The sequence below is a fragment of the Echinops telfairi genome, unplaced genomic scaffold (genome assembly GCF_000313985.2).
Source record: "Echinops telfairi isolate 266 unplaced genomic scaffold, ASM31398v2 ScPeMD7_7457;HRSCAF=8495, whole genome shotgun sequence".
In the NCBI taxonomy this organism is placed as follows: Eukaryota; Metazoa; Chordata; class Mammalia; order Afrosoricida; family Tenrecidae; genus Echinops; species Echinops telfairi.
In genome coordinates, this window is record NW_022111357.1 from 34,197,306 (window position 1) to 34,224,246 (window position 26,941).

Here is a 26,941-nt window from a genome sequence, read left to right on the forward strand (position 1 = left end):
GACCCCTGTGAAAGGGTCATTCTACTCCCCAAAGGGGTCACGACCCACAGGTTGGGATCCGCCACACAACTTTTGTGAGTCCAACTTTTTACAGGCTTACAACTGGTTGACAGCAATGACAGTGTTCAGCTGGGCAGCTCTACCCTTAATCCTTGTGATTTTTCTATCAATCCCCTCACCCCCACCCCCCTAGCCCCTAATAAAAATGGGGTCTCTGTACATTTTCCCTTTCTGTATGGTCATACAATATTTGACCTTTCGCAACTAGCTTATTTCACTCCGCACAATGTCTTCAGGCTCCATCCGTTCTTACTTCTCCTACGGGCTGAGTAGTGTGCCATGGAATGTCCAGAGCATGTTTTGTCTACAGGCCATTGTTGCCCATCGTGTGTCCATGGGCATCCGGTTGTCTCTACCCTGGGGCTCGTGTGAGGACGGTTACAGTGGAGGTTGGTGGAGGAGTCTCTATCTGAGGCTCTGCTTCCAAGGCTTTAGATCTATCCGCGGGGGTGGAACTGCTGAGTCCTGGCAGTTCCGTATCTCTCCTTTCTGAGGCTCCTCCATACGGGTCTCCAGAGGGGCTGTCCCACCTTGCATCCCGGACATGGTGAAGTGTTTCCATTTCTGTACATCCTCACTGGCATTTGTTATTGTTTTCTGTTGTGTTTTTGCTTGTTTTCCCATCCTCGTGGGAGTGAAATAGTACCGGAGAGGAGTTTTGATTTGCACCTGGTGGCCCTGAACACCTTTTCATGTGCCTGGAGGCCATTTGAATGCCTGCTTTGATCCATGTCCGTCCAAGTGGGAGACCCCTCTTGGTGGACGCGAAGGTCCAACTGTATGGTGATCATCTGAGCCGCGTTAACCATTTGCACCACCCAGGGACTCCCTCCTGCATGTAGCCTCTTCCCACCCCACCCCCGGTGCCTTTGCCCTACGTCGGTTGTTCTCAGACTTCCTGGGCTCAGGACCCCTTTGTACTCTTAAAAAGTTATTGACAACCCCAAAGAGTCGGTGTGTGTGTGTGTGTGTGTGTGTGGTGTACCTATTAATAGACCATATTAGAAATTAAAAGCTGAGGCATTTTAAAGTTATTTATTCGGTTACTCTCAAAAATAAAAAGACTGAATCCATTAGATGGAAGCGTAAATGATATGTTTTCTGTGAGAGTAACTCTATTTTAGACAGAGAAAATGAGTGGGAAGCTTTATGTTACATTTTGGCAGATTTCCTTGGTGTCTGACTTCCCAGAGGACAGCAGGTTCTCATCTGATCCAAGGAGGGGTCTTTTGATGAAGTGTCTGAGCTCACACAGGTGGCAAAATGAAGTACGCTGTTCTGCTTGGCCAGAACTAGACAAGCAGGGGCTTCTCGAACGTTAGTCCCAGTGTGCGATCTGAAGCCGAGTCAATGACTGTCCTGCGCTGTGTGACCTTAGAACCGTGCGGGTGCTCAGAAGCAAAGGTGGGCACAGTGCATTCTGGGAGATAGTAAAAAAATCACATGCATTTGTAGCACCTCTGATCTCGTGGGGGTGGGGCGGGGCGGGGAATCTTTCTGTATCTGGACGTCGCCAGAGACAAAGTGGCAACTGTAGATTTTCTAGAATTCTGATTTTCACTTGGAAGCCTCGATTATATCTTTGGCAACCAATGCTGTCCGTTTCCAGGAAGGGACAGGTTCCCCTTGTTCGCTTTTGAGAAAATGCCTGTTAGATACCCAAGCCTGAAAAATCCCAGGTTGTCGGTTGATCTTCTAAGTAAAAAAAAAAAAGAGACATAATGAAAAAGTGGCTAGTTCAGCTTGCAGCTCCAAACGACCACACAAGTCCCTTTCCCCAAGGCAAGTGTGAGGCTTGGGTTACCAGCTGAAGCAGTTTGAGACTGCTCCCCTGCCGGCCACGCTGAACGTTACAGAGACCTGTCCTCGAGCTCAAAATTTACTGACCATGAGCTGTTTGTACAGCTTCATCACGGCCAGCTTTCAGTGACCGCGGCTTTAAGACTTTAGTCCCAAGTGCGTGTCAGGGTCATGATTGGGGCTCAGACACCAGCAGGCTTACCCACCATCAGGGCCTAATGTATGTTGCCAAGGTGACAACCCAAGGGCCAATACCTCTCTGTAATCTGAGGAAATCGGTTTCACAGCCCCCCACCACCCCCAATTGAGCCTCGGGAGCCTGGGGCCCGCAAAGCACACTTGTAGAGCCACTATGTCTCCGGTTGAGGCCCGAGAGAGGGGCTTAGGTCCGGCTTAGCTCCAGCATTTGGCTTTTGTCTTCCCTGCCGTGATACAAATGATGGGACTTTCTAGTCCTGTAAAGAGTTGTAGTCTCAGAAACCCACGGGGCAGTTCTACCCTGCCCATAGCATCGCCATGCCTCAGAATCGACCCGGTGGCAGTGCCGGATAAAAGACGCTGGCTCCTGGCTCCTTCTGACCGGGGGTCTTTTCTCCTTGGGGAAAGACTGCCAGGGGACCCTCATCAGGACACCTGGGTCTGGCCACGCTCCAGTCTTCTGTGGACCGTCCCATTCCCCTGACCCCCGGCACAGATCACTAAAGTCTCATCTTCCTTGCCCAGAAAATTCCTCCGCAGGAGCTCAGGCCCATCGTAGCTTGGGGTCGCCCCGACCCCCATGATCCTGTTTCCCATCTGCCTTCACGCCCGAGGGCCAGGGGGAGGTAGGAGCCAGAGGCAGGCCCGATTCCCTACTCCTCAGCTTGCCTCTGCCCTCGCTGCCCTTCCCCCACCAGCCTCCAGCCACCTCCCCCAGCAGCCTGTCCAAGACACTGGGTTTTGTCCCCCCCGGACCCAGACACCCTGAGAGCGAGAGAAAATAGCTGTCCGGTGAGCCGTGGGGGGAAGGCCTCTTGTTTTCACCTCTCAGCGGCTGCTTTTCCCAGCTCCTGCGCAACAAAAGGCCTGTGGCCCTGTGCGCCGGGCCGGCCCAGCAAGGGGACTCACCAGCCACCCTGTATTGAGTCTTCAAGCGCCAGCCAGGCACTCCATTAAAAAGCCATTCCCCTTTGTGCCTCCCGGCCCCCAGCTGTCCCCCCTCTCATGTGACGGTCGGTCACAGTTGTAAAACAACAACACACCGAGTTGGCAACTAACGAGGCTTTTTTTCAAGCCAGGGTCTCCATGGCAACCCCCGTCAATCACCCCTCAGGAGCGCCTTAACCTGACCAAGAGGGGGAAATAAAAAATAAAATAATAAAAAAGAGAGCAAGAGAGAGAGAAAGAGAGAAGCCAAGAAAGAAAGATTTGGATAGAAGGTTGAGTGGCCCGTAGACAACCAGGGAGGGAAACCATTCAGGAAGTTTCCAGGGTTTGCTACCTCAACTGGATCACAAATGAAAATTTAATTAGTTGGTCAGGATTGTCACGGTGACTGGAGGGGAAGGGCAGTCACTTGAATTTTGACATCGAGTTTGCGTGTTGTGGCTAATTTCACAAAGGCTTTGAGCATTCGCCCATGGTCCCTAAAGTGATGGAATGTGGTCCTCGATGGGCAAGGAGTGGGGAGGGTGCAGACTGTGGGGCCTTAGATCACTGTATAGATGGTGCCTCGAGCCCAAGCCTGGGGATGCCCAGTGTATGGCCCCCAGCCAGCAGGGAGAGCCAGTCGGGTCTTGGCTAGAGTCCAGCAGAGAGCCTGAATCCTTCCCTGTGCGGCCGGTGCCAATGGGGATAGCCCACAGTATGGAGTGGGCATGGTGCCAATGGGACATTGGAGGGCCCCCATGCTCAGCCTCATAGCCGGAGAGGATGGACCTACCTCTGGGCCATGCGGAGGGGCAGTCTAAAGGGTAGGCAGCGATCAGACCACTCGCCCCTCATATGATCCTATGCCAGCAGATGCCCACTTCCAGGGCATGTGGCATCCCTCCAGGGGTGAGTTCAACCTTCCACATGTTGGCATGGTGCCGGGGCATAGAGGACCTAGATTCCCCCCACCTCGCCCCTGGCCGCTTGCCAGGGGCTCTACAGGTTCCAAGTCCTGCACGGTCTGGGCACTGACCGTGGGCAGCCTGGCAGCTGCCGCCTGGCCCTTCCGACACCTCTGACCAGGAAGAAGGTGAAGGCCAGCTTCTCTAGCCTTTGATGCTCAGCCCACAGCCACCCTGAAGTCCAGGGCTCATCCACCTTTTCTCTGTAGAAGTGGAGGCAGAAGGCAGTTCCCATTCATGGGCAGCAGCACATTGGGCAAAGCTGGGAGAGTTGTCTGTTTTCATTGTGTAGTCCCTGGGGACAGGGATCATTGGGGGCAGAGCGTCAGTACAGCCTTTTGGAGAACAGGCATTGAGTTGGTGTCCCTGGGGCCCTGCTGGCCCATGCTGAATCCTGGGGACCCTGTGATAAAGCGGGTGAGATTCCTGAGCCTTTATGTTCCTGGGAAGCTAGGTTTTGTTTTGTTTTGTTTTTCCCGGGCTCCCAACCCCACACCAGTCTGGTACCCAAAATACCAGAAGCCAAACCCACTGCCATCGAGTCAATGGCGACTACAGCGGCCCCAGTGGGTCCCCAGACTGCAACTGCTTATGGGAGTAGAAAGCCCAGTCTTCCTCCCTCAGAGCTGTTGGTGGTTTCAAACTGCCAGCCATGAAGACTGCAGCCCAGCACGTAACCGCTACATCCCCAGGGCTGCTTGCATCCAGAATGGCAAATCGTAAATAGTTGTTGTATTAGTCTAGGTACTTTGGAGAAACAAATCCACAGCAACTCACGTATAAGAGAGAGTTTTATGCAAAGAAAATGTGCATCACGAAAACATCCCAACCCAATGCTGCCCAAGCCCACAAGTCCAACATTAACCCATACCCAACACCAGTCCACAAAGTCCTTCACCTCACAAAACAGAGGCAATAATGCTGACTGCAGGAGGAAAGCTGAGTCAGTGAACGTGTAAGCATCTCAGCGCTGGCAGGGGTCTCCACATGGCTGCTCCAGCACCCAGGGCTGCATCGGGATAGATGCGGCTTCTCCTTGGGGATGTCTTGTAGGATGTCAATCTTGCAAGCTGAAGCAGGGAACTGCTAAGGCAGCTGCATCCTGGTGCAACCATCACAAAACAAGAGACCCGAGAACTAGAAAGGCGAGGCTTCACCACCCATTTATCCCTCCGCCTTTCAACCAGACCCACATGTGATTATCGGCCAGGCTGGCACAATTAACTAACTCAGTTGTGAAAAATGGATAGATGGATGATTGGATGGATAGATCAACTGATTGATGAATACATGGATGAATGGATGGATAGAAGGAAAGAAAGAAGGAAGGAATGGAAAGATGAGTGGCTATGGATCCACCGATGGATGGGTGGATAGATAGAAGACAGATAGAAGATAGGTAGATAGGTAATAGATAAATAAGATAGGTAGATAGTAGATAGATAGATAGGTAGATAGATGGGTCAGTTGATTGAGGAGTAGTGGGTGGAAGGAAGGAAGGCGGGAGTGAAATGGAAGGATGGATGGGTAGATGGGTAACGGTAGGTGCATTGATGAATGGGTGGATAGATGGATAGAAAGAAAGAAGGAGGGAGGGGTAAAAATAAGGAGAGAGGGAGGATGAAGGATGGGTGGACTGATAGCTGGACTAATGGAGGAGAGTAAGTGACCAAGCTAGAGCCTGTGCTCAGGCCAGCTTCCTGTGCCTGAGGGCCGTGGGCTCTTCAGGGAGACTCTGGATGGGCCGCCCTGCTTCCCCCAGACCTTGAACTGCAGCGAGCCTACTGCCCATGTCTGCTCAGCCTTCCCATAACCTGCTCGTTTTTCCTGGGGTCCGTGCTTTTCCCACCCTGCATCCCCGGCCGGCATGCCTTGGCTCCCCTGTCTCCCTCTTTGCTTCCCCCTCGTCCTGGCCCTCCTGCCTTCCAGAGTGGGTCAAGTCAAAGCTCTTCTGATCATCTCTCCCCATGTCCCCGCCCCTAGGCCATCTGCTGTGTTTGTGGTGGGAAAGCTGGCCCGGGCATCTGGACACGGTGGTGGATTGTAGCGGGTGGGGGGAGGGGGGAGGGGGGACTGACTCACTCCTTGGCTCTTTTCCTCCTCAGACCCAGAAAAAGACAAGGAAGAGCCCCTGGGTTTCTGAGCAGCCCTTGGCCAACCTCTCTGCCCCAGAGGCCCCCGGGATACCCCTCCAAACCCAGAGATCACTGCTAAGCAAGGACCCTCCAGGGACTGCAGCCACCTTTGGCTGGGGCCCCGTCTCGGCATCTCCTTGCCTAGTGCCCTGGGAAACTCTTGAAGGAAAGGAATGCTAACAATCTGCTGGTGTAGTGAGCTGGCACCAGACCCAGGCAGGGGCTGCATGCACTGCCAGAGCCTAGTAAAGCCGTTGGCCAGGGCCCCGTACCCTGTCCCGCTTCGGCGGACGGCCGTCAGCTCGTCCCAGGCAGCCCGAGGAAGAGGTGGCCTCCCCAGCCTGGAGCATCTCCCCTCCCTGGAATCTCAGAAGGGCCCATGCTGTTGAGGGAAATTGTGGAGAGTTTGGGGAAAGCAAAGGAAGGATTGCAGAGCTCAGGCTACTGGTCAGTAGCAGCCAGATAGGAGTGGAGAGCTTCCCTATCCCCTCTGAGCCTCATTCCCTCACCCCACTTCCAGGGGATGGTTATAGTTGACTGAGATGGTGTTTAAAGGGGACCTGGTATCCCCTCCCTCCAGGTTGACCATTGGTAGCTGCTATCGCGTCCTCCCTGGCCCACTCACCAGTGGGGACCCTGTGCACCACAGAACAAGGCACCTCGGATAGGGAGGGACTGCTGTGACCCCTAGAGCCTGTCTCTGGCTGGATTTTTCCCCCCAGGCTTCTCTTCCAAGTCCACCTTGGTCACAAAGCCCTGCTAGGCATCACGGCAACACCCTAGGCTCCGCAGACAGCCGGCTGATGACTGTGCAGGAGGCGCGCTGACCAGGAATGGAGCCTCTGGGCTCCCACGTGGGAAAGAGAATTTCCACCACCGGCCCCAGAACCCCTCAGTCACCAGAAACCAGCAGGCCTGTTGCCGTCACGCGGGCTCCGGCTCCTGGCAGCTCCATGGGTGTGTCAGAGTAGGGCTACCCCACAGGGTGTTGCTGGTGGTAATCTGAGTGGAAGCAGATGGCCAGCCTTTCCTTCCGCAGCCCTCCACTGGACGATTAGTGACCCTGGTAGTGAGAGCAAGGTGGAGCCGGTGAGCTGAAGCATTTCAGCCAGTGCCTGATGCATAGCCAATGCTCCACCAGTCTGAGCTGTCATCTGTATCAGAGTTAGTATTTCCTGATGCACTCAGGCAGCGCTTTATACGTACTGGGAGCCCTGTTCCTGCTACTAAGGGGTCCTGGACCCTGAGGATTCTGCCCGCTACCCAGTCCAGGCTGTCCTTCCAGAAGGTTCAGCAGGTCCCTTTGCCCCTGCCCTGAGGGCTTCCCGCGTCCACCTGTTGTGTTGTGTGCCCCTTGCTCACCAGTGCCTACCCTGCTGTCTTGAGGCCCCCTGCCCATCCTCTGCCGCCCGATGTCACTCTCTGTCACTCACCCATCCAGGATTCCCCCACACACACCATCGCCTCGGGGATCCCTAACATAAATCAGCTTCTAGAACCCTGGTTTCTATAGCCTCTCTCCATGCCCCGGCCTCCCCCAGCCTGGAGTCTGACTGTGTATTGTAACATAGTAGCTGAATGAACTCCGGTTTCAAAGGTTAATATCAAAATCTGGAGTGGATTACCTAAAAATTACTTACAACACCATTAAAATTCTGAACTCTTTTTGTTGTGGCTGTAAATTAATTTAAAATGTCAGGTTTTTTGAGAAATCCAATAAGAAATTGAGCCAACAGAGCAATCTGCAAACTGTCTGGCAAAGAGGAAAGTGTGTCTCTTCAATCGACAAGGAAAAATATGGGGCTTAACTGGAACCATATGGCTTAGTACTTGAGAGAAATCTGCTGAAGCGGGCGGGCGGAGGCGGGAGGGGCAGAGGGAGGCAGGAGCTCAGCTGACAGCCACACGCAGCATGGGAGGCCAGGAGGGGAGGCGGCGGGGCTTGGCCAGCCCGGGAGCCAGGACAGCGCAGTATTGGCTCGGCCCAGGGGCCTGGCAGGCGCCTGGCACGTGGCCTGCTTGGCTGCCCTGGGCCCACAGTCACCAGGCTGCCCCAGTGGCGACTTGGTCAACCCATGGTCTTAACGCTTTGTCACTGTGTCCCTCTGGGGCACCCTGGCCAGAGCAGAAATCTTGCTCCCCCCACCCCCAGCTGGGGGATTCCCAAGTTCCCCCCTTCTCCAGGGGTGCCCAGGCATCCCCTGGGGAGCCATCGTGTGCCAGGTCCCCGCCTGGGACTGTCACCTGCATGTCTCCAGGGCCGCCTTCCCTTATCCCTCTGTGAGTTTCCTCCCGGCCAACATGCGGTCCCCATTACTCCCGAATTCCCCCAGATTTACAGCACATTAAGTAATTTGTAGGTTACTTCAACTTCAATCTGCGAAAGTCGAGAAAATCAAAATTAAATTCAAGCCACATGGGAACTTCAAAGAAGGAGGAAGAAGGGAACTGCAGCACCTCTCTGCACCCCCCGGCCCCCCGTATGTCCCCCTTATGACACCCTCAGGATCACAGCCAGCCCCACGCCTGCCGCCTCTGTGCCTTGGTTTCCTGGCTTGCCTGCCTACCCCCACCCCCACCAACCCTCCCACCCCACCCCGGACTGGGCGCCGCCAGGGCCCTCGCCTTCTCTGTCTCTGGATGAGAATGGTCCCCCACAGTGCCCACTTGATGTGTGGGTGCTCCCTGCCCAGAGCCTGTTTGAGGCCGCAACTGGGGCTGGGCTGGCATGGGGGCAGCCTCTGCCACATCTCACAGCTAGTTTTGCCTTCTGGGCACCGTGGCCTACGTTGTCTCGCCTGACCCGTTTGAGGGGGCGGGGTGAGTGTGCGGATCTCCACCAGTGCTGTTCCAGTTCCCGCAGTGCCCGAGACAGCTGACAGCTGGTAGATACCACCTGGCCCCCTGGTTTAATAGCTCAGGTTACCTTATTCTGCTTTCTACCCTTTAAAACAGGCTTGTAAATAAGCAAACCACCGGTGCCAAGCACCGTCGGCACTTCGCCAGGCTGGTAAATATTTTAGTAGTGACTTGGTAACAGTTGGGTTCACTTTGATTTCCTCAGAAAGGTTCTTGGTGTTGGGGAGGGGGCCCGGGCTCTGCGGGGTGATTTGCTGGTTATTTATAGCAGGGCTCTGGCCGAGTGGCCTTTGCTGACGCCCTGTGCGTTGTATGCTGGGGCGTTTTGGAAGCCTGGTGTGGCGTCAGCTTGACGCCCTTTCAGTGAAATTGTGGTGGATCCCAACACCTTCTACACTGGGCCGGGGCGGAGTGATCCCAAGTTCAGTTTGGGAAGTTGCTTCCAGGCGGGTCCTCACCACGAGCCTGGAGAGATCTCTAGACTTGGGAGACATCGGGTGTGGGTGTGAGGTAGGGTTGGGCCACGCTGGCGTGACTTGGGTTTGGGAAGGACTCGGGGAGGGGGCTGAGGCAGAGCTGAATCAGTGTCCACCTGAGGTAGCCGGGGAAAGGCCAGCTGGGGGAGTGGCCACGCAGCGGAGGGATTTAGGAGCCAGGCTGCCGAGTTCCAGAAAGCCTGAGCAGAGCGCCCAGCCAGGGCTGCCAACTGGGTGCCCTGGCCTTCCCTGGAGGCCATGACAGGCACCTGCTAGCTCAAGTTCTCTGCTCAGTGCCCGGTGCCTGGGGTAGCCCCCGTCAGACCCTAAGCCGCCAGGGCCAGTGGGACGCGTGCCCAGGATGGGTTCCAGGGATGGAGCAGGCGGTGGGTAGAGGTAGGCACCTGGTTTTAATAGACTGCTCAGAGCCAAGGCACTTGTCCCTTGTTTTATGGGTGGTTTTAATGTCCAGATGGGTCGGTTTCAAAGGGCCTTGAAATCAGGGCCCAGTGTGGGTATAGCATTGCCGCCAAAACCCTTAGGCCCCCCAGCCCCCAGAGGTTACAGCTGGGAATGCCCCTGGAGGGGCATGGGCATGGGGCAGAGCAAGGCCCATCCCTTGTTTCCTGGTGAGTGATGGATGACCAGTAGGGCTGGACAAAGTGGACACTCTGGGCTGGGGCAGAGCTCCGGTGGTCCAGTGAGGACCCTACCTCTCCCTCACCCCTCAGCCCACCGTCCATACAGGCAGGTAGGTGACACCCTCACACCTTGGCCTTCTTCGGCTGACCAGCCCCCTGCTGCCACACCCAGCTGCCCGCCCTTCCCCTGGGCTTCTGGCGCCATGATGTGGCCTCCTGTCTGCGCCCACGCGCACCCCATTGGTGCGCTGGGGCCGTGGGCGCCAGTCAGGTGAGCGGCAGACAGAGTGGCAGACCCTGCTCACCTCCTTCCCGGCGGGACTTGTGCCAAGGCTGCGCTCTTCCCGGAAGGCTTCCAAGCTCCCCCGCACGGCATCCTGTTGAGCCTGTTGGAGGGGTGCGGGGGCAGGCCTTTTTGGGGGGGAGAGTGTCTGCCCTGTGCTGCCCTGGCGCCAGCTCTTCCTGGAGGCTGTGTGGAGTTGCCCGAGGGAGGCAGCTGGGCCAGCAGGAGACTGGGAGCAGGAGAGGGGAGTCGGCTGGGATCCCACCCCTCGCCACATTGAGGCCCCGCTTGGAGGGCAGAGCCACGGGGCAATTGAGGGGGCAGCTCCGCAGAGGCTGTGCTTGCCTGACCCAGGGGGTCGGGCTTCTCTGTCTTTCCTGCCAGATCCTCCATGAAGGGCTGCCTCGCTGGGCCCTTAGCCCAGGCACCCCTGGGGGCCCAGGAACCCTCACGAAGCCCTGCTCCTTGGCCTTGCCCTGGCTGGCTCCCCTGTGCCCAGTTTGATGTCTTAGGGAACACGGAAGCGTTTCCACAGAGCCTGGGTGGCCCAGTGGAAGAGGCCATCTTCGAACTTTCAGAGTGTGTGAGCGCAAAGGTGGAGATGAGAGATCAGCCCTCCACATGACTGGGGCCCCACTAAGTGGCCCCTGCAAGGGGAAGTTGAGACAGCTTTAGTGAATCTTCTTCACCCATGGCCTTGAGGTTGAAGTGTGTGCCCCGGGGCCTTTGGATCCCCTCGCTGACTTTCTTGGCATCTGGGAAGGAGGATGCTCATGCAGCAATTCTTCCTTTGCCACACACCCTGGACACCTGAGGAAGCCCAGGGCTCACTTCAGGTGTCTGAGCTGCTCTGGGAGGCCAGGGGGACCGCTGACCCGCCCACCTCACTGTGGGTCACCAGGGACCCAGGGCCAAGCCCCAAGGTGTCTGCCCAGCTGCAGTGGGTGCTGAGAGTCCTCCCTCTCCACAGATGCCCACGTAAGGAGAAGGGGTCACGCAGGGCCTCAGTCTCCCTGAAGGCGGCTTCTCTCCATAAGTACTGCAGGTGAACGAAGCAAGTGATCAGAAGTGGAGACTAGTGGCTGAAGTAGAGGCTCTTGGGACCTGCTTTGGGTCTCTTGGCTTGCCTGCCTCTGCTTCCCCGTAGGTAGGATCTGGCAGCAAGAGCCGTGGGTGGGCCAAGCGGAGGCTGCCTGAGAGCTTTTGAGACCTCTGCCTAGCAGCTGCACACGCTGCCTTCTTCCTGGTTTGGGGGTCAGCCCCTAAGCAGGTACCCACAGCTCAGGAAGGGAGGCGGATTGGGAAGGAATGGCCACTGGGGGACCAGAAGCAGTTAGCACATCCACTACCACTGGCCCCAGCCGGGAGTTTGATGGCAAGAAGGACGTGCCAGTAGGTAGCCGGTTGCCCTGTTTCTCCTTGATGCCTGCGTGGCAGTGCGTCCCAGTTCCAAGGTCCCTGAGAGCCAGGAATGGAGGCGATCCTATGAAAATGATGATATGTGACAATCAGTCACAGCAATTAGTGTTTTGGTTAACAGGCCTTTTTTGTTTTCTCTCACCCAGACAGAATGTCACAAATAAATCCTCTCCTGCATTTGCATATTAATTGGATCGGAGACGTCAAGCATCTTTCATTAAAGAAAATGATCTGCATATTTGGAGACATAAAATAGTTATTTTGATGGGTTTTTTTTCCCGAAGATCAGGGGGTGGGGGAGGTAGGTGATGGGAGCAATGGAGATTGAGGTAGAGTGCAGGCAACGTCAGCCAGCCCTCCGTCTGCAGTTAACCCTGTGCGGTCTGCAGTTGATGGGCCAAGAAAGATAATTAATATGTAAATAAATCGAGGAGCCAAGGGGGGCCCCAGGCATCGGGTTGCTGCCCAGGGTCCAGACAATCAGGTTGGCACTGGTGCAAAAGGGATTCCCCCCCGCAAGAGTTAGGGGCCAGGAGGCAGGATGAAGCGTCTCCTGATTTGCTCTTAAGGAAGGAGCCTGCGGATGCAAGTGGACACCGAGGGAGGGCTACGAACTCAAAGGTGGGCCGCTCACACCCGCCCACAAGCACGTGTGCCGCAGCACAGGCCTGGTGATCGGCTCTCATTGAGGCGGTGGTTGCTGCTAGGTGAGGCCCAGTCAGCTCCGGTTCATGGAGACCCAGTGTGTAGCCGCATGGTCTGCTGACTCCCACAGCTTCTAAGTATGAACTCGCCGCCAGTCTCCCTCTTTGAGGGTGTCCCCTTCTCTGTTGACCCTCTGCCTTCCCCAGACCATCCTTCTCGAGCCCTTGGTCCCTCAGTGTAAGCAAGACCAAGTCCCCAACCCGCGGGAGCATTTCTCCTCTGTCACACATGGGGTCGCCATGAGTCGGGGCCGACCCACAGCAGTTCGCAACCACATCCTGCCTTGCCCTGGACTACCCACCCCCGTTTGGAGCTGTCTGCTGCCCTCCTGGGACCCGTTTCCCTGGTCATCTTAGTCGGAGGCCGAGGGTGGTAGTATGCTCCCTGGGCACCCTTGTGCCCTCTGCTTGTCCCGCCTGCCCCCCTGGCCAACCATCCCTCCAGTCCCCTGTCCCTCCCCCTCCCCGCCGATGCCCATTCCCGAACACTCTCTGACCTTGGGCTCTTCTGCCAGCCGCCACCCCCTCCCTGATGAAAAGTTTTCTGGGGGCAGCAGAAGCAAGCCCAGAGTCATTATCACAGGCACTCGAAATAACCCAGAAAGCTGCCAGGCCCATATTAGGGCATGAGGCCCCCACCAATGCTGAGTGAATGTCCGTTTTTGATAGGCAGGTATGCGGCCTCCAGTCAGACTGGTTTCCCCACCTGCCTTGAAGGCTAGCAGGTTTTGGGGGGGCAGGGGCGGCCTCCTCTAGATGCTTCTGAAGCCCCTCAGGCCAGGCTATTGGGGACCTTCTGCTGAGGAGGCTGGTCAGCAGCATCCAACTTGCTTCCTCTCCCCACTGTACCTCCCACCCCCTAGTGCCCTGCTGTGACAGTGTGGTCTCCCTATTAGAAAAGCATTTAGATGATGATGATGATGACCATGCTGACGGCAGCCGTGAGGGTCACTGCTCCGGCTCTTTGCAAATGGGAATGTGGAGACACTTTGTCCAGAGCCATGCACCCGTTTCTCCCAAGGCCCCCACGCTCCTCTGCGATCAGCACCAGCACCCGCGCTGCTCTTTGCAGATGAGGAAACCCAGGCTCAGGAGGGCAGGAGAACGCGCCCGTTGCCCGCAGATAGAGGCAGCTCTTCACGGCCAGGGCAAGGGCCTCCAGGCCAGGGCACCAGGGGCCAGCGGGTGTGTCCTGCTCCTGGTGTGTACAGTCACCCCCCACCCTAGAAAGAGCCATGCCGTCAAGTTGGTTCCAACTCGTGGTGACCCCGTGTGTGCAGAGTAAACTGCTCTGTGGGGTTTTCAAGGCTGTGAACTTTCAGAAGCGGATCGCCAGGCCTCTCTTCCAAGGTGCCTCTGGATGAGTACAGTTCATGGCTGAGGAACCGTGTGTGCACCCGGCTGACTCTGACCCTCTTGGGTGGGAAAGGCCGGGGTGGGGGACTGCTTCTGGTTCTGTGGGCCTTTCAGGCTCCTTGGAGCTGCTCCAGGTCTGCTCTGGTAGACCCAACTCTTTGCAGCTTGCTCAGCTTCTGCCTTGACACTTTGACACCATTCCCGGATCGGACCTCCAGGAAGCCCCTGGGGGCGCTGGCCAGCTCCTGGGCTGAGCAGAATCTGCTTGTTCCGCCCCTGGCCTCACAGGTGGCCCGGCCTCTCTTCCTGCTGTGGGCGGGACTGGGCTCTCCAGGTAACGCCTTCCAGGACTAGCTCAGCCTCCAGCCTCGGGGGCTCTCTTCTCCCAAGTGCCTTGGCTCTGCAGCACTGAGCCTCGGCCTGCCTGGGACTTCTCTTTGTCTCACCCATTCCACCAGCCGCAGGGTGGGGACAGGATGCTTCCCTGGGTCTGAAGGGAAGGCAGGGTGTTCCATTCCACTCCTGTGAATTCAGGCCCTACTCCCTGTCCGAGCTGGGCACCTCGGGTGGGTCGCCTCGCTCTCTGAGCTTGTTTCTTGACTTGCCAAAAAACCCAACAACCACATTGCTCTGGAAACTCGCGGCCGTCCAGTCCAGTCTGATTACAGCCCGGGGAGCGCTGCCCTGTGGGTTGGCAAGGCTGTCACAGCTCACAAGAGTAGACAGCCACCTCGTTATTTGTGGAGCCATTGTGGATTTGAAAGGCTAGCCTTGTGGTGGGCAGCCAGTGTGTAACCGGGTGCCACCAGAGCCACCGACGTGGCTACCGAGTTGAGTCCCACTCCTGGCCACTCCGTGTGTCACAGAGTAGAACTTCTCCGTGTGGAGTTTGTGACGGTCCTCTTTCCAAAAGCTCTTTCCCAGGCCTCCTCTCCGCCGCGGTGCCGCTGGGCGGGCTCAACCTCTGGGTGAGCAGCAGCTCGCACCACCAGGCTCCTGCAGTTGCCAAAGAGGGGCCATCATGCCTCCTTGGTACCTGCATGGTGCGAATGGTGGATGAGCTCAGGTGCTGACCAAAAGGTTGTGTGTTGAAGTCCACCCAGAAGAGCCTGGGAAGAAAGGCCTGGTGATCCACATCTGGAAGACCAGCCCTGGAAGCCCCCTGGAGCACCGCTCTACTCTGACACCCACGGGATTGCCAAGGGCAGCTGGTGGCTTGAGGCAGGGTGGGTGTGCTCTTCCCAGCTGAGTGCCCAGTCATGGGCTGGGGACGGAGTGGGCACAGGTGTCTGCTGCCCAGGACCCGGGGCCAGCTCCCTAGGAGGCTCCCTGGGCTGGGGGATAAGGTGGTGGTCCCCCAAGGGCTCCTGGCAGCCTCGCCCCGTGTGTCCCTGCCCGTCCTTGTCCCTTTGGCCCTCCGTGGCTTCATGGTGCTCCGGACAGGGCAGGGCAGGGATGGAGGCCAGGGCTTCATGGCCCTGGAGTCTGGGATTCTTGGAGAAGGGGCCTTGGGTGCCCCCCTGGGGAGCAGGTGGACAGGCGGATGTTTTATGGAGTCTGGGGGAGGCCTGCGGCAGCTGTATCTGTTAAATGCCAAGAAGCCAAGTTGGCTTAATATGATTGTAGCTGCTGCTTTGATAAATCAAAATAATTAAAAATAATAAATTTGATTCCTTAACCAACAGGCAGTGTGTGGGCGCAGGGCCTGGGCTGCCACGCTCAGGCTGAGGAGGTGGGAGAGGGCTCGGGGCACGGGAAGGCTTTGTGGGGTCATGGAAGGGGGAGTCGGAAGGGCTCTAGAGGTGAGCTGTGCAAATCAATGAGGGAAGAGCAAAGCTGATACTGAGCGGGGCCGGGGGTGGGGGGCAGCCGGGTTACGGGTGCCCCGGGGCACCTCAGTCTCCTCTTCTGTCCAATGGGGTGAGCTTCTGCCCCCTCGCCAGGCTCTGTGAGGAGGCGGGGCTTTGCTGAGTCTGTGGTCAGCGGTCATTCCTAAAACTGATCGGGCACTGCCCCTTCTCTCCCCCATGTTGAGCCTGTCCAGTGACCCCTCCTGTCCCATCCTGCCAGCCGGCCCCTGTGGTGGGGTCTTCAGGGAGGACCGTCCCCTGCTGCAAGACCCTCTATGGAGCTGCGGTCTGGTTCTACACTGGAGCCAGGAAGCTCCCTGCCACGCCCTGCACCCTGGTCCAGGTGTCTGAGCTGTGGGGTCAGCTCAGTGGACAGGAGCTGGAAGGCCCCTCTGTTTCCCACCCTTTGCCCCTCCTCAGAGGCCGTATTTGGGGTCTGGTCCTGAAGTTTCCAAGCCGCTGGATATCTGAACTGTGTGCAGGGGGTGTAGGGGCCCGAGGAGCCGGACGGACGATGTGTTGTGTGTCTCTTTAAATGTACTTGGTGTCAGGGTGATAAGGAATTTGATGGCTTTATCAGAAATACCAAAGCTTTATTTAGCTGGGTGAGGCTCACGCCTCTTAGCTCCACACAATGTGCTGATAAATAGCAAAAAAAAAAGGAAAGAAAAGAGAAAACCAGCCCCACCCCGCCTCCCATAAAGCCAAGGGGAAGGTGAGGCAGGCAGAAAGGAGCCAGCAACCTAAACATGTTTGTTTGTTTTTTTTTGGTGGTGTGCATGTGTGCGCACGCACGTGTGCAAAGCTGGAGATTTTGGGGGTTTTTTGGTGGGGGTGGGGGTTGTAAGTTTGCAGGGTCTGGGTTGGTGGGATGTGGTGGATGCAGTGGGGGAGCCCAGGGGCTTTCTGGGTAAGTGCTAACAGGTAGACATTTCCAGTCTCCACTTTGGGCCTTTGTAGGGTTTTCTATTATTTGGCAAGAATATTATTATTATTTTTAGGAAGGGCCATACTCTCCTCTGTGTCCTAGGTCTAGGAGACTTGTCTGCTACAACCCTGCGCATCTCGAGGTGAATCCTTGGGTGGTCTTCTGGCCGCCAGCTGGCAGAGCTGGGCACGAAAGGACAGCCTGGAGAAGAAAGTGGCAGAGACCACACTAGACTGGGAAGTTGCCCCCACCTCCACCCTTGCAGCTCTGCAAAGGGGACCTCCACACTGCACAGCAGGGCTGAGGAAACGGGGAACGGTGGGCGGGCGTTTAGGATTTAGGATGGGCCTCCACGCTCTGGGCCAGACCTCAGGCCAGGTCATTCCAGAACTTTCCATGCCACCCACCAGTTGGGCAGCTCTTGAGGAAACCCTGCACCCTGGCCGGTGTGGACCCCCTTTGCCTTCGGGAAGGCCAGCAAAGGGGGACTTGTGGCTACATCTCAGCTCTGTTACCCTGGAGCTTCCTGTGTCCTCCCTGCCCCCTTGTTCTTGTGGGAGCCCTTCTCTTGCTGCTCCTGCTCAGGCACAGCGGCACTTGGCCTTCCCCTTGGCCGTCACCTCCTGCCTTTGCCCTTCTCTCTCCAGAGGCCTTTTGCTGCGAGAGGTAAGCTTTGCCCCACCCCACCCTGTCCCCTACCCCGACCTTGTCCCTTGGCACCTGCTGTGCATTCATGCCCCTTTCCACCAGCTTGGGTGCCTGACTTCTTCTGGAAAGCCAGGCAGCATGAGGAGAGGCAGGGAGAAGAGGGGGAAGCAGGGACAGGAGGCTTCTCTGTCTTTATCTCAGGCCCCTAAAAAAACAAAAAACCCATCGGGACTGGGTTCCCAATGGTCACCTCTCCGGACCTCAGACTCCTTACCCGCTTCTAATGGCTCTAGGGTGGGCCCCCGGCTTCCATCTGCTGCCGCCACTGCCCACCCAGTGTTTCTCAGGGTGGCTCACAGAGTTGGTCAATTGGAGAGGTCTCTGCCCACACACGTGCCCCAGGAGCTGAAAGTGGGCCGGGCAGAAGGCGAGGCTCACTGTGGGCTGGCTGGCTTGGCCCAGGAGCGGAAGAGGGGCGGAGCCAGTACCTCCTGTTGGCTGGAGACAGTCAGGTCTCCTGCAGAGCAGAGCACTGCTGGCCCGTGCTGGCTTCAGGGGGTTGCTATGCCCAAGTTCATTGCGAAGACCGCTGTGTACTTTAACGCCTTTCAACCTGGTGGGGGCTCATCTTCCAGACTCTTCCGTGAGCTATAGAGTTGTGGTTGACTCCTTTTTGGAGGCAGACCACCGGGCCTTTCTTCCTAGTCTCTGCTCATCTGGAAACTCCACAGCAACCTGTCTACCCTGGGTGATCCCATTGATTTGAAATCCCAGTGCCCAGGCTTCCAGCACTGTAGCAACACACGAGCCTCCATGACGGACACACTGACAGGAGGGCGCCCACCCTGGACTGCCCCTAAAGTCAGTGAGTGAGCGGGAAGGGAGCCCTGGCCAAGGTCAGGCCAGCAGGCCCGGTGCTGGCTTTGGGTCAGGCTCATAGGAATCCCCGGCTTTCGGTGGTAGAGGGACGGGATTAGCCCAGCTGCTTGGGGAGGGGAAATGCTGGGCCGAGGCTTGGAGGAGAGGGTGGGTGGGAGCAGAGCTGGCCGGGAACAGGGGCAGAGGGTGGAGGAAGCAGCCAAAATGCTGTAGGCCGGAGACAGACAGGAGACATAAGTGGAAGTGACAGGGTCAGGCCGGACCTTTGTCCTGCAGCCTGATGAGAGAGTCTGCCCTGGATTTCTGAAACTTTGGGATGTTGTCGGACAAACTAGAGCTTAATTCTGTCAGAGCGCCGGGGAGATTAGAATTGACATCCTGGGAGCACATTCCTAGCTGAGCAGGAATCCAGCCCCCACTGGCAGAAACCTGTGAAAGCATGGCCCACCAGCGGTCGGGGGGCCACCAGCCCCAGGGGCCACTCCAGACCTGTGGGCCTGTGCCAGAGGCTGCCGGAAGGTCCCGCCGTGTGGCCGGAAGGCTCAGGCCTAGTGGAAAGAATGTGGGTGCAGCTGGCCTCCTCTGAGCCTGCAGCCTGGGTCGGCGCCTTTTCCTAGCTGTGCCCCCCTGGGCTTGTTGGACTTCAATTTGCTCCTCTGTAACATGGGGCCAGCCTTCCTTCTGGACTTGTGCCAGTGCCTGTCTCGGTGCCTGGTGTATAGCAGGTACTTCCTGAAGGTGTACCACTCCAGTGCAGGTGACCTACCTGCTGGAGGGGCGGAAGTTTTCCCTAGCTGAAGGTACTGCTGGGGCATGGGGATTGCCAACACCTGCCCTCTGCCCACAGTAGGTGGCAGAGGTGTGGGCCACCCTACCTTTGGCCCGGAGAAGCCCCAGAGTCATGTCAGAGGTGGCTTCCCCTTTCCCTCTGCGCTCCAAAAGCCCCCTCCGGCGAAGCAGCCAAGGGAACCGGACGTGGGTCTGCCCTCCAGGAGGCCTCGGTCCCTTGGGGGACGAGTTGGCGTCCAGGAGAGGGGTGGGGTGAGGCCGAGCACCACAGCCCAAGCCCGGCTGCACCGAGAAGAAGAGAGTGCCCCCTTCTGCCCCCTCCGCACGTCCCTCCCTGCCCTAATGACTGTTAAATATTGGTAAATATTTTGGCTCGGGCGAGGCTCTCAGGGCGGAGAGCAAAGCTGTCTGCAGTTCAGGACCTACAAAATTATTTATTAAAGATCGGAGATGCGGCGCAATTATGTGGAAAGAACCCCAAAAATTAAATAAATAAGGCGCAAAATAAATAAATAAGGCTCCGCGCTGGCCTCTGAAGGCTTGGGGAGCAGCGCACATGATTGCCGTCTTGATGAAATCCCCCCGGATGTAATGAGCTGATTTTCTGCTGTTAATATTGCATCTGCTGATGAAGGATTCGTTAGGATAATGGAACGAAGCTAAAATATAAATGACTCCCTGTCAAGAAGCAGCTTTTGTTTGTTGATCTCCTGACAGTTCCCGGGCCAAGGCAGGGGTTCGTTCGCGCTCACGCATTCCGGAGCGGGCGGGCAGGGCGAGGTGCGCAGCTGGGGGGCTGCCCCCTGAGGGCCTGCCTCTCTGACTCTCCGCTTAGTCTTCGTGTTCCCGGTGAGATGGGACTCCCTGACATTGGGGAGCCCCCAAGCCCCAGGGGTAGGGTGGTCCTCGCCTCGGCCCTCCACCTCTTTCCTTCCCCAAGTGGGAGAGCAGTCGGCTGCTCAAGATGGGGCTGCAGGGAAGTTGTCTGGGGAGCGAGGCAGAGAGGCTGTACGCATCTGAGCAAAAACCCAGCTCTGGGTGTGTGGGGAAGGGGTACCAACTCCCAAGCATGGCATCTGATTTCTTAAGAAGAGGCCCTGTTGCTGGGGGGAGGGGGTCTGGGGTGGGGGAGGAACACACCTGTCATGTCAGCTCCTGGTAACCAACTGGGGCAAAAACGATCCTAGTCTTGTGCCACCCTCATGAGTGGTTGGCACCATAAGGTTTTCACGGGCTGCTTGTCAGAAATAGGGGCTAGTCTTAGCCTAGAGCAGTGGTTCTCAACCTTCCTGATGCCGCGGCGCTTTAATACAGTTCCTCGTGTTGTGGTGACCCCCAACCTTAACATTGTTTTTGTTGCTACTTCATCACTGTGATTTTGCTACTGTTAGAAATCAGGCGACCCCTGTAAAAGGGTCATTCGACCCTCAGAGGGGTTGTGACCCTCAGGTTGAGAACCACTGGTCTAGAAGCTCTACTGAAACCTGTTTAGCATCAAAGCAACACACGAGCCTCCATGGACAGACAGCGGCTGCCCGGGAGGTGCCTTGGCCAGGAATCGAACTTGGGTCATGGCACAGAGGCGAGAACTCTCCCACTGAACCCCGATGCCTCGGAACTGCCACTGGCCTTTCCGTGTGGTCTTCTCTCTCTGCAGCCACGGGGCACCTGCCGTGGAGGCCCTGGGCGCTAGAAAGGCCCTGGGGAAGTAGTTGAGGCTGATGCTTAGCACGGGAGCAGGGAAAGGCATTTGAAGTTGACGATGGTGCTCCCCTTCCGCGCTAGCTTTGGCTTGTCTGGCACATCTGCTGAGCTGTGGCACCGGGCGCGCTTGCTTCCTTCTCGCCCCAGCCTCTCAGAGGCAGGGACCCTGGACGCTGGCGTGCCGAGGAGTCGGCTCAGGCTCACAGAATGACACACTGCCGGTCCTGTGCCACGTTTTTCTTACTTTGAGTGCATGGTTGCGGCCACTGTGTGAGTCCATCTCCCTGAGGGTCTTCCTCTTTTTGGCTGCTCCTCTACCACACATGCTGCCCTCCTCCAGGGACTGGTCCCTCCTGATGACAGGACTGCAGGACAGGAGACAGAGTTTCTCCATCTTCGAAGCAACCTTCTGGCTGTAGTTCTTCCAACCCAGCCGGACACGTTCTTCCGGCCAAACCCAGAGTGACCCATAGCGATGCTGGAGGGCAGGGTTGAAATGCCCCCAGGGGTTTCCAAGATGGCAACTCTTTGCGGGGGTAGAGCGCCTCATCTGCTTCCTGTAGAGCCACTGGTAGTTTTGAACTACTGACCTTGCGGGTAGCAGCCCAATGTGTAATCACTATGCCCTTAGGACTCTCGTTCTTCTGGCAGTTCCGGTATAGTTTGTGTCCTTGGCCAATACCTGAATAGAAAGGCCTCCGTTCCTTACTCAGTGTTCCTCGCTCGCCCACGGTCCAACCGTCACACGCAGGAGGCCATTAAGAAGACAAGACCATGGCTTGGGTCAGGTAGACCCTAGTCGTCGTCAAAGTGACCTTTTGGTCTCTGTGAACCTAAGTAAGGGATCTTTTGCAGATTTGCCCAATGCCATCGCCGTTGATTATACATCCATTTAAAATGCAATTCTTAACAATGTCACCCCTTGCTCTGTTTATCACCATGTTGCGTATTGACCCAGTTGTGTGAATTTCCGTTTTCTTTCCTTTAGGGTGTCATTCAGACTGAAATTTAGTAACAGGTTCCATTTCCTGGTATCCAGGCCACTGCCGTCGGGTTGATTCTGACTCAGAGCCAGCCTGTAGGACAGAGTAGAACTGCTTGCCCCCTTGGGTTTCTTAAATCTTTACGGGAGCAGACAGCCTCATCTCCCTCTCTCAGGGGTAATGGTGGATGTGAACACCTGACCTTGTGGTTAGCAGCCCGACATGAAACCCTGTGGCACATATTATGGCCCCGACCCTGTGCTCAGCATCGGAGCCCTGTTGTGGTGGTGGTTACACATAGGGCTGCTAACCACACGTCAGAAGTTCGAAACCACTAGCTGCTCCTTGGGAGAAAGATGAGACTTTCTACTCCTGTTCAGAGCGACAGTCTCAGAAACGCACCGGGGCAGTTCCACCCTGCTCTGGGGGGTCCGTCTGAGTCCGAATGGGTTCCATGAGAGCGGGCCGGGTCGTCATTCCCTTGGAGCCTCATAACCACCGTAAGAGTGGAAGCACCTGCGGAGGTATAAGCTGGGTGCTCAGGAAGTACTGGCTGAATGGGCTGCCTTTATTGCCCCAGCTGACAAAAAGTGGAGGCTGCGAGAGGGGTGCAGCCTGCCCACTGGACCCAATGGCAGGGCTTCTTAGCAGCTCTCGCTGACCCTGTTCCTTCCCGCCTGCCTTCCTCGTGCCAAGTCCAGGGACATGCACACGGCACTGGCTCCGTCAGAGCCTCCTGTTCTCTGAGGATCAGGGGCAGCAGAGGTCTAGGGCTCTCTTTACCTGGACAGCCCAGAGAAGGTGCCAAACCCTCCTCTCGGCCAGCTCCTTGACTGGTATCCCTCCTCACCCTACCCTGTAAGGCCCCACTTGTGAGCCCCTGTCAAGTTGCCCCTGACTCACAGCTGCCCAAACCAGCACCATCTCCAGGATCAGCTGAAGATGGGACCATCCATCGTGGTCCATACGGTTTTCATGCGCTGGCTCTCGGGAGACTGCCAGGCTTTTCTTCCTAGTCCCTCTTAGTCTGGAAGTGCTGCTGGAATCTGCCCAGCATCCTAGAAAAATGCACACCTCCACTGACAGGTGCTGGCTGTGCACGAGGTGCATTGGCCAGGAATTGAACTGGGCTTTCCTGACAGAAGGAGAGAATTCTGCCACTGAACTGCCACTGTCCTTAGAAAGAGCAGACCAGGCTGCCAACTTGGACCCTGGTCCTAGGGGAGGCCAGCGGTGTCTCCGGTCTGACGGCACCATACCGCTGGGATGTGAAGTCATTCTTCCTGGGGGGTGCGGGGTGCTGGGGCCCCCCTCTATTCCTGCACCCAATTTCTGGTCACTCTGTAGGGATTGAGATTGGGAAAAGAGCGGACCAGCTGGGAGTGGGCACTAAGCGGGTCCGGGGTTGGTGCTGCTCCAGCAGAGGCGCCACCAGCAGCTGGAAGGAGGTGGTATCAAGCAAGGTAACTTCCCTGATCGCTGCCAAGTTTCTAACGAGCATCTGCTGAGCCAGGTCTGGAGAGAAGGTGGTGGGAAAGCTGGCCCCACACCCTGGTGGTGCATTGGCTAAGCGCTCGTCTGCTTAAGGGCTGGCCGTTCAACACCCTACCCACCCACCCCCACACACAGCCATTCTACTGGAGAGAGAGGAGGCATTCTATGAACGTGGGCGTCTATGAGGATGGGCAGCCTGGACAATGCGTGGAACCGTGCGGCTCCGCTCGAGAGGGTCATGGGGAGCCAGAATCTACTTCAGGCAGCAGGTTGAACCCCTGACTCTTAGGCGGTGCCACGGCTGATTCCTCAACTGCAAAGTGAAATGTGGGCGCTTAAACCCCTGGTTGCAGAGGAAAAGCCTGGTGACCTGCCCCCCATGAAATGAGCACCAAGAAACTGAACGGGGCCCTCTACTCTGCCGCATGGGCACCTGGCGAGGATGGCCTCTAACTCAGGCCTGCCTTCTGGACCCCATCCTTATCTGTCATGACTTGGGTGCCAACCCCCAACCGAGACTGTGCTTGGAAGAACCCGGAGGGAGGTCCCTCCAGTTCCCACCCGAGCCCCCCTCCCCGCCCCTGTAAGCCTGGAGGTGTTGGCTGCTCACTCAAGGCCAGGCCAGCCCTGGGGCTGCCTCTGTCTAGATCAGTGACCTGCTGGAGGGGACTGCTCCCGCCCCACTCATTGTCCTGCTAACTGCTGTGTAAAAGTCCCGGCTTCCTCTGACCTTTCCATTCGGCAGGTTGTGGGTGTCCTCTGGCATAATTGCGTGGCCCTGCCTGGCTCCTCGGCCCCCAGCCCCCCTCCCCACCATTTCTCGCCTGCCCCTCCTTCCTTCCTTCCTTCTCTCTCCTCATTCCTCCCTCCCACTTGCTCACTCTTGGCCCCCCTCCACACCCCGCACCTCTTCTTCTTCACTCTTTTAACATGGTTTTCCTAAAAAGTTTTTTAATCAATCAAATTTGAGGCAGAAAATAGGTTTTGTCACGCCTGGTCCTGGGGTAGTGTGACTCTCACTCCGGTTCCTGACAGCTCTTGAATGCAGGAAGGAGGCCAAACAGAATATTTCCCCAGGAAAGTGCCCGTTTCCATGACGCTGCCCCTTGTCGTCTGCCCTGCCCCTCCTGGAGCTGCTGGCTGACATGGCCCGGCCCTGTGAAAGGGTCCCAGCTAAGCTGGGGAGAGGGTGGGCTGGGGGAGGGGACAGAGGCAGCATTTCGGGGTAGGGGGTCTCCAGCAGCTGCCTCTGGTCTCCTCCTAGGCCGGGAGGACTGGGGAGCAGGTAGGAGCTGAGGAGGCCTGGAGCCTGGCCCCGGCTGCAAAATCAGCCAAGCCTCCTTCATATGGAGCTGGGGGGCTCTGGGTGAGGTGCTCTGAGGCCCCAGGGCTCTGTCCTGGGTAGTTGGTGGCTCTAACCAAAGAGGACCTGTGTGTGCACTCTGCCCCAGGACTGGCTTTCCACCTTCCCTCCCCCGGTCCCCCGCTTGCCTTAACCTCACTGCTTGCCTGTGAGGGTCCCTCTCCACCTTCCTGCAGCCCACCCTCCAGCCCCAAGGAGTCCCTGGCCCCTCCTGCCCACTGCCCCCCACCTGGAGTTCCTGCTGGCCCTGGGCCTTCCCTGTCTGTCCCACCAACACTGGTCCCCTTCCCGTCTCCGCCTTTCGCCCTCTCCTCTCCTCTCCTCTCCTCTCCTCTCCTCTCCTCACTCCCTTTTATAATTAATGATTAGTTTTAATTGGTTTGCTTAGGCAGCCTGACAGCAAATTAACAGAAGCCAGCTCAGGGCTGCCAGACTCAAGTGGGGACCACCACACTCCAACACTGACCAGGGCAAGGCTGTCCCCGAAGCCAGTGGGCCGGCTGGCTGGATGGGCCTTCCAAGGGAGGGCCAGGCCACACCTGGGCGGGGCAGTGGCCGGTGGGGAGAGGGCTGCAGGGCCCTGTGCGCCGGGCTCACGTGTGCCCTCGCAGCTCCTGGGGTACTCACACCCCCTGCCACGCTGTCCTTTGGGCAGAAGCCATTGCCCAGGGCTCGCTGACCGTGGGCAGGGGCCTTAGTCCAGGGCAGGGTTTGGTCTTGACGCACCCCTCATTCTCATGGGTGCCACGGTGGAGGAGACAATACTGGGTCCTGCCTGTTTCACGTGGACCGAGGGCGGGGTAAGGGGTCACAGGCTGCTGTCATGGTCCCAGGGGGCTGCCTTCCAAAGCTCCAGGCCCCCTTCTGTTGTTAAATTGCCTCTTAGAGTGTTTGGGTCCCTAGTATTCTGGCGGGAGTGTGGGATGAAGGAGAATGGGTGGGCCGACAGGTGGGTGGGTGGGTGGGTAGGAGGCAGTGTGGGTATGTAGGCATTTCGTAGGCACTCTCTGCCAGAGGGCCCCACCCCCACCCCGGGTCCCCAGGCATGGGAGCGAGGCTTCCTTTTCTTTCTCAGCCCAGAGAGCTTGACTTCACTTCAGACTCCGGAGCGCAGGGCCCTGCCCCCCTCTGGGTCTTCTGGGCTCCGGACGCCTGCCCTGGCCTTAAGGAGCCCCTCCTGAGTCCTGGCATCATTCCGGTCCCTTGCCAGGCTTGGGGCTACCCCATCACTCACCCTCCTGGGCCCCCACAGACGCAGAGATGGGAGCCGAGCCCCAGGCTGGAGGATCAACACACAGTTGAACTCCTGGGAACTCCCCAGGTCCCCTCGGACTTCGGGAATCCATCAGCGTCCTGGGTCCCACCAGCACCCCACCCCCTGCTCGTCCCCTGGTCCCTGTGCCAAGAGCCCGGGTCCCCTCCCACCCCTCTCCCCACCCCCACCCCAACTCCTAGAAAGTTTCCTGGCATAGAGTTCTTGTGTGATCAGATCTGCGGGTTGCTCTCTAAGCTGCTTGTCACATTTTGACTTAATGAAGTGCAACTGCTGGGGGATTTGGGTTCAGCGCTCTGGTCTCCCGTGCTCCCTGGTTGTCGGGAAACAGGGGTGGTTGGGGACATCAACACCGCGCGGCAAGTCGTTATCATTCCGGTCAGTCTGTTTAACACAAAATTAAACAAAGAACTAATTAGTGCCTCATGAATTAATAAATGCACAGTTGCCGGGGAGGAGGGGAGGGGAGAGAAAGGTGGTAGAAGGGAGATACTGGAGTTGTGTAGTTGGGGGGCTTTGTGGGGTCCGAGGGAGGCTGGCCGGGGCACCCGGCAGTTCTCAGTCTGGTAGAGTGGAGTGGATGGACAGGATGGACAGGGTGATGAGGACAGCCCAGCCAGAACCCTCGGGCCGTGGGACCCGAATTCTGACACCTGCCGGCCCAGTGGACACGGTTGACTGCCCCTCCCTTGCCCACAGGCCCGTGCCCTCCCTGCCCCTCCACTTCATCCGATCCTTCCTCTCCAATGCCTTTCCTCCCCCACCCCCCTTTCCTCTCTGATGCCCCCCCTCCCATCTCAGTGGTCCTCCTAGCTCTCTGAAGCCCCATCCTCCGACTACCTGGACAGGCTGGGCAGGACACATCCATCAGGTGGGCAGTCGGGGGCTCACGGGGCAGCCCTCCCCAGCCTTCCGGTCCCTCCAGACCCCGAGCCGCCCAACCCAGCATCTGGCAGGGTGGACTCCGCCCCTGTGGGTTCCCTCGGCCCAAGAGCCCATCGAAGACAGCGAGAGTGAGCAGAGGGCCAGCCCCTCCTCAGTGGACACGTCAAGAACAATTAGTGTTATCTGTCTAACTGTGTCCTGGGAACCGATCAAGCGGGCGGCAGGACTGGGTGGCATTCCGGAAGCCCAGTCCAAGGTCACTTCACCTCCCGCCATGCCCCCAATCTGATTTGGGGATTACACAGCCTATGGAAATGGG

The 26,941-nt window shown here is 57.5% G+C and overlaps 1 protein-coding gene across 1 annotated transcript in view; it reads left to right on the forward strand.

The window, feature by feature from the left end:
- The window catches only part of CASZ1 (castor zinc finger 1), a 147,274-nt gene that overhangs the window by 66,425 nt on the left and 53,908 nt on the right, over positions 1-26,941 (forward strand). The window lies entirely within an intron of this gene.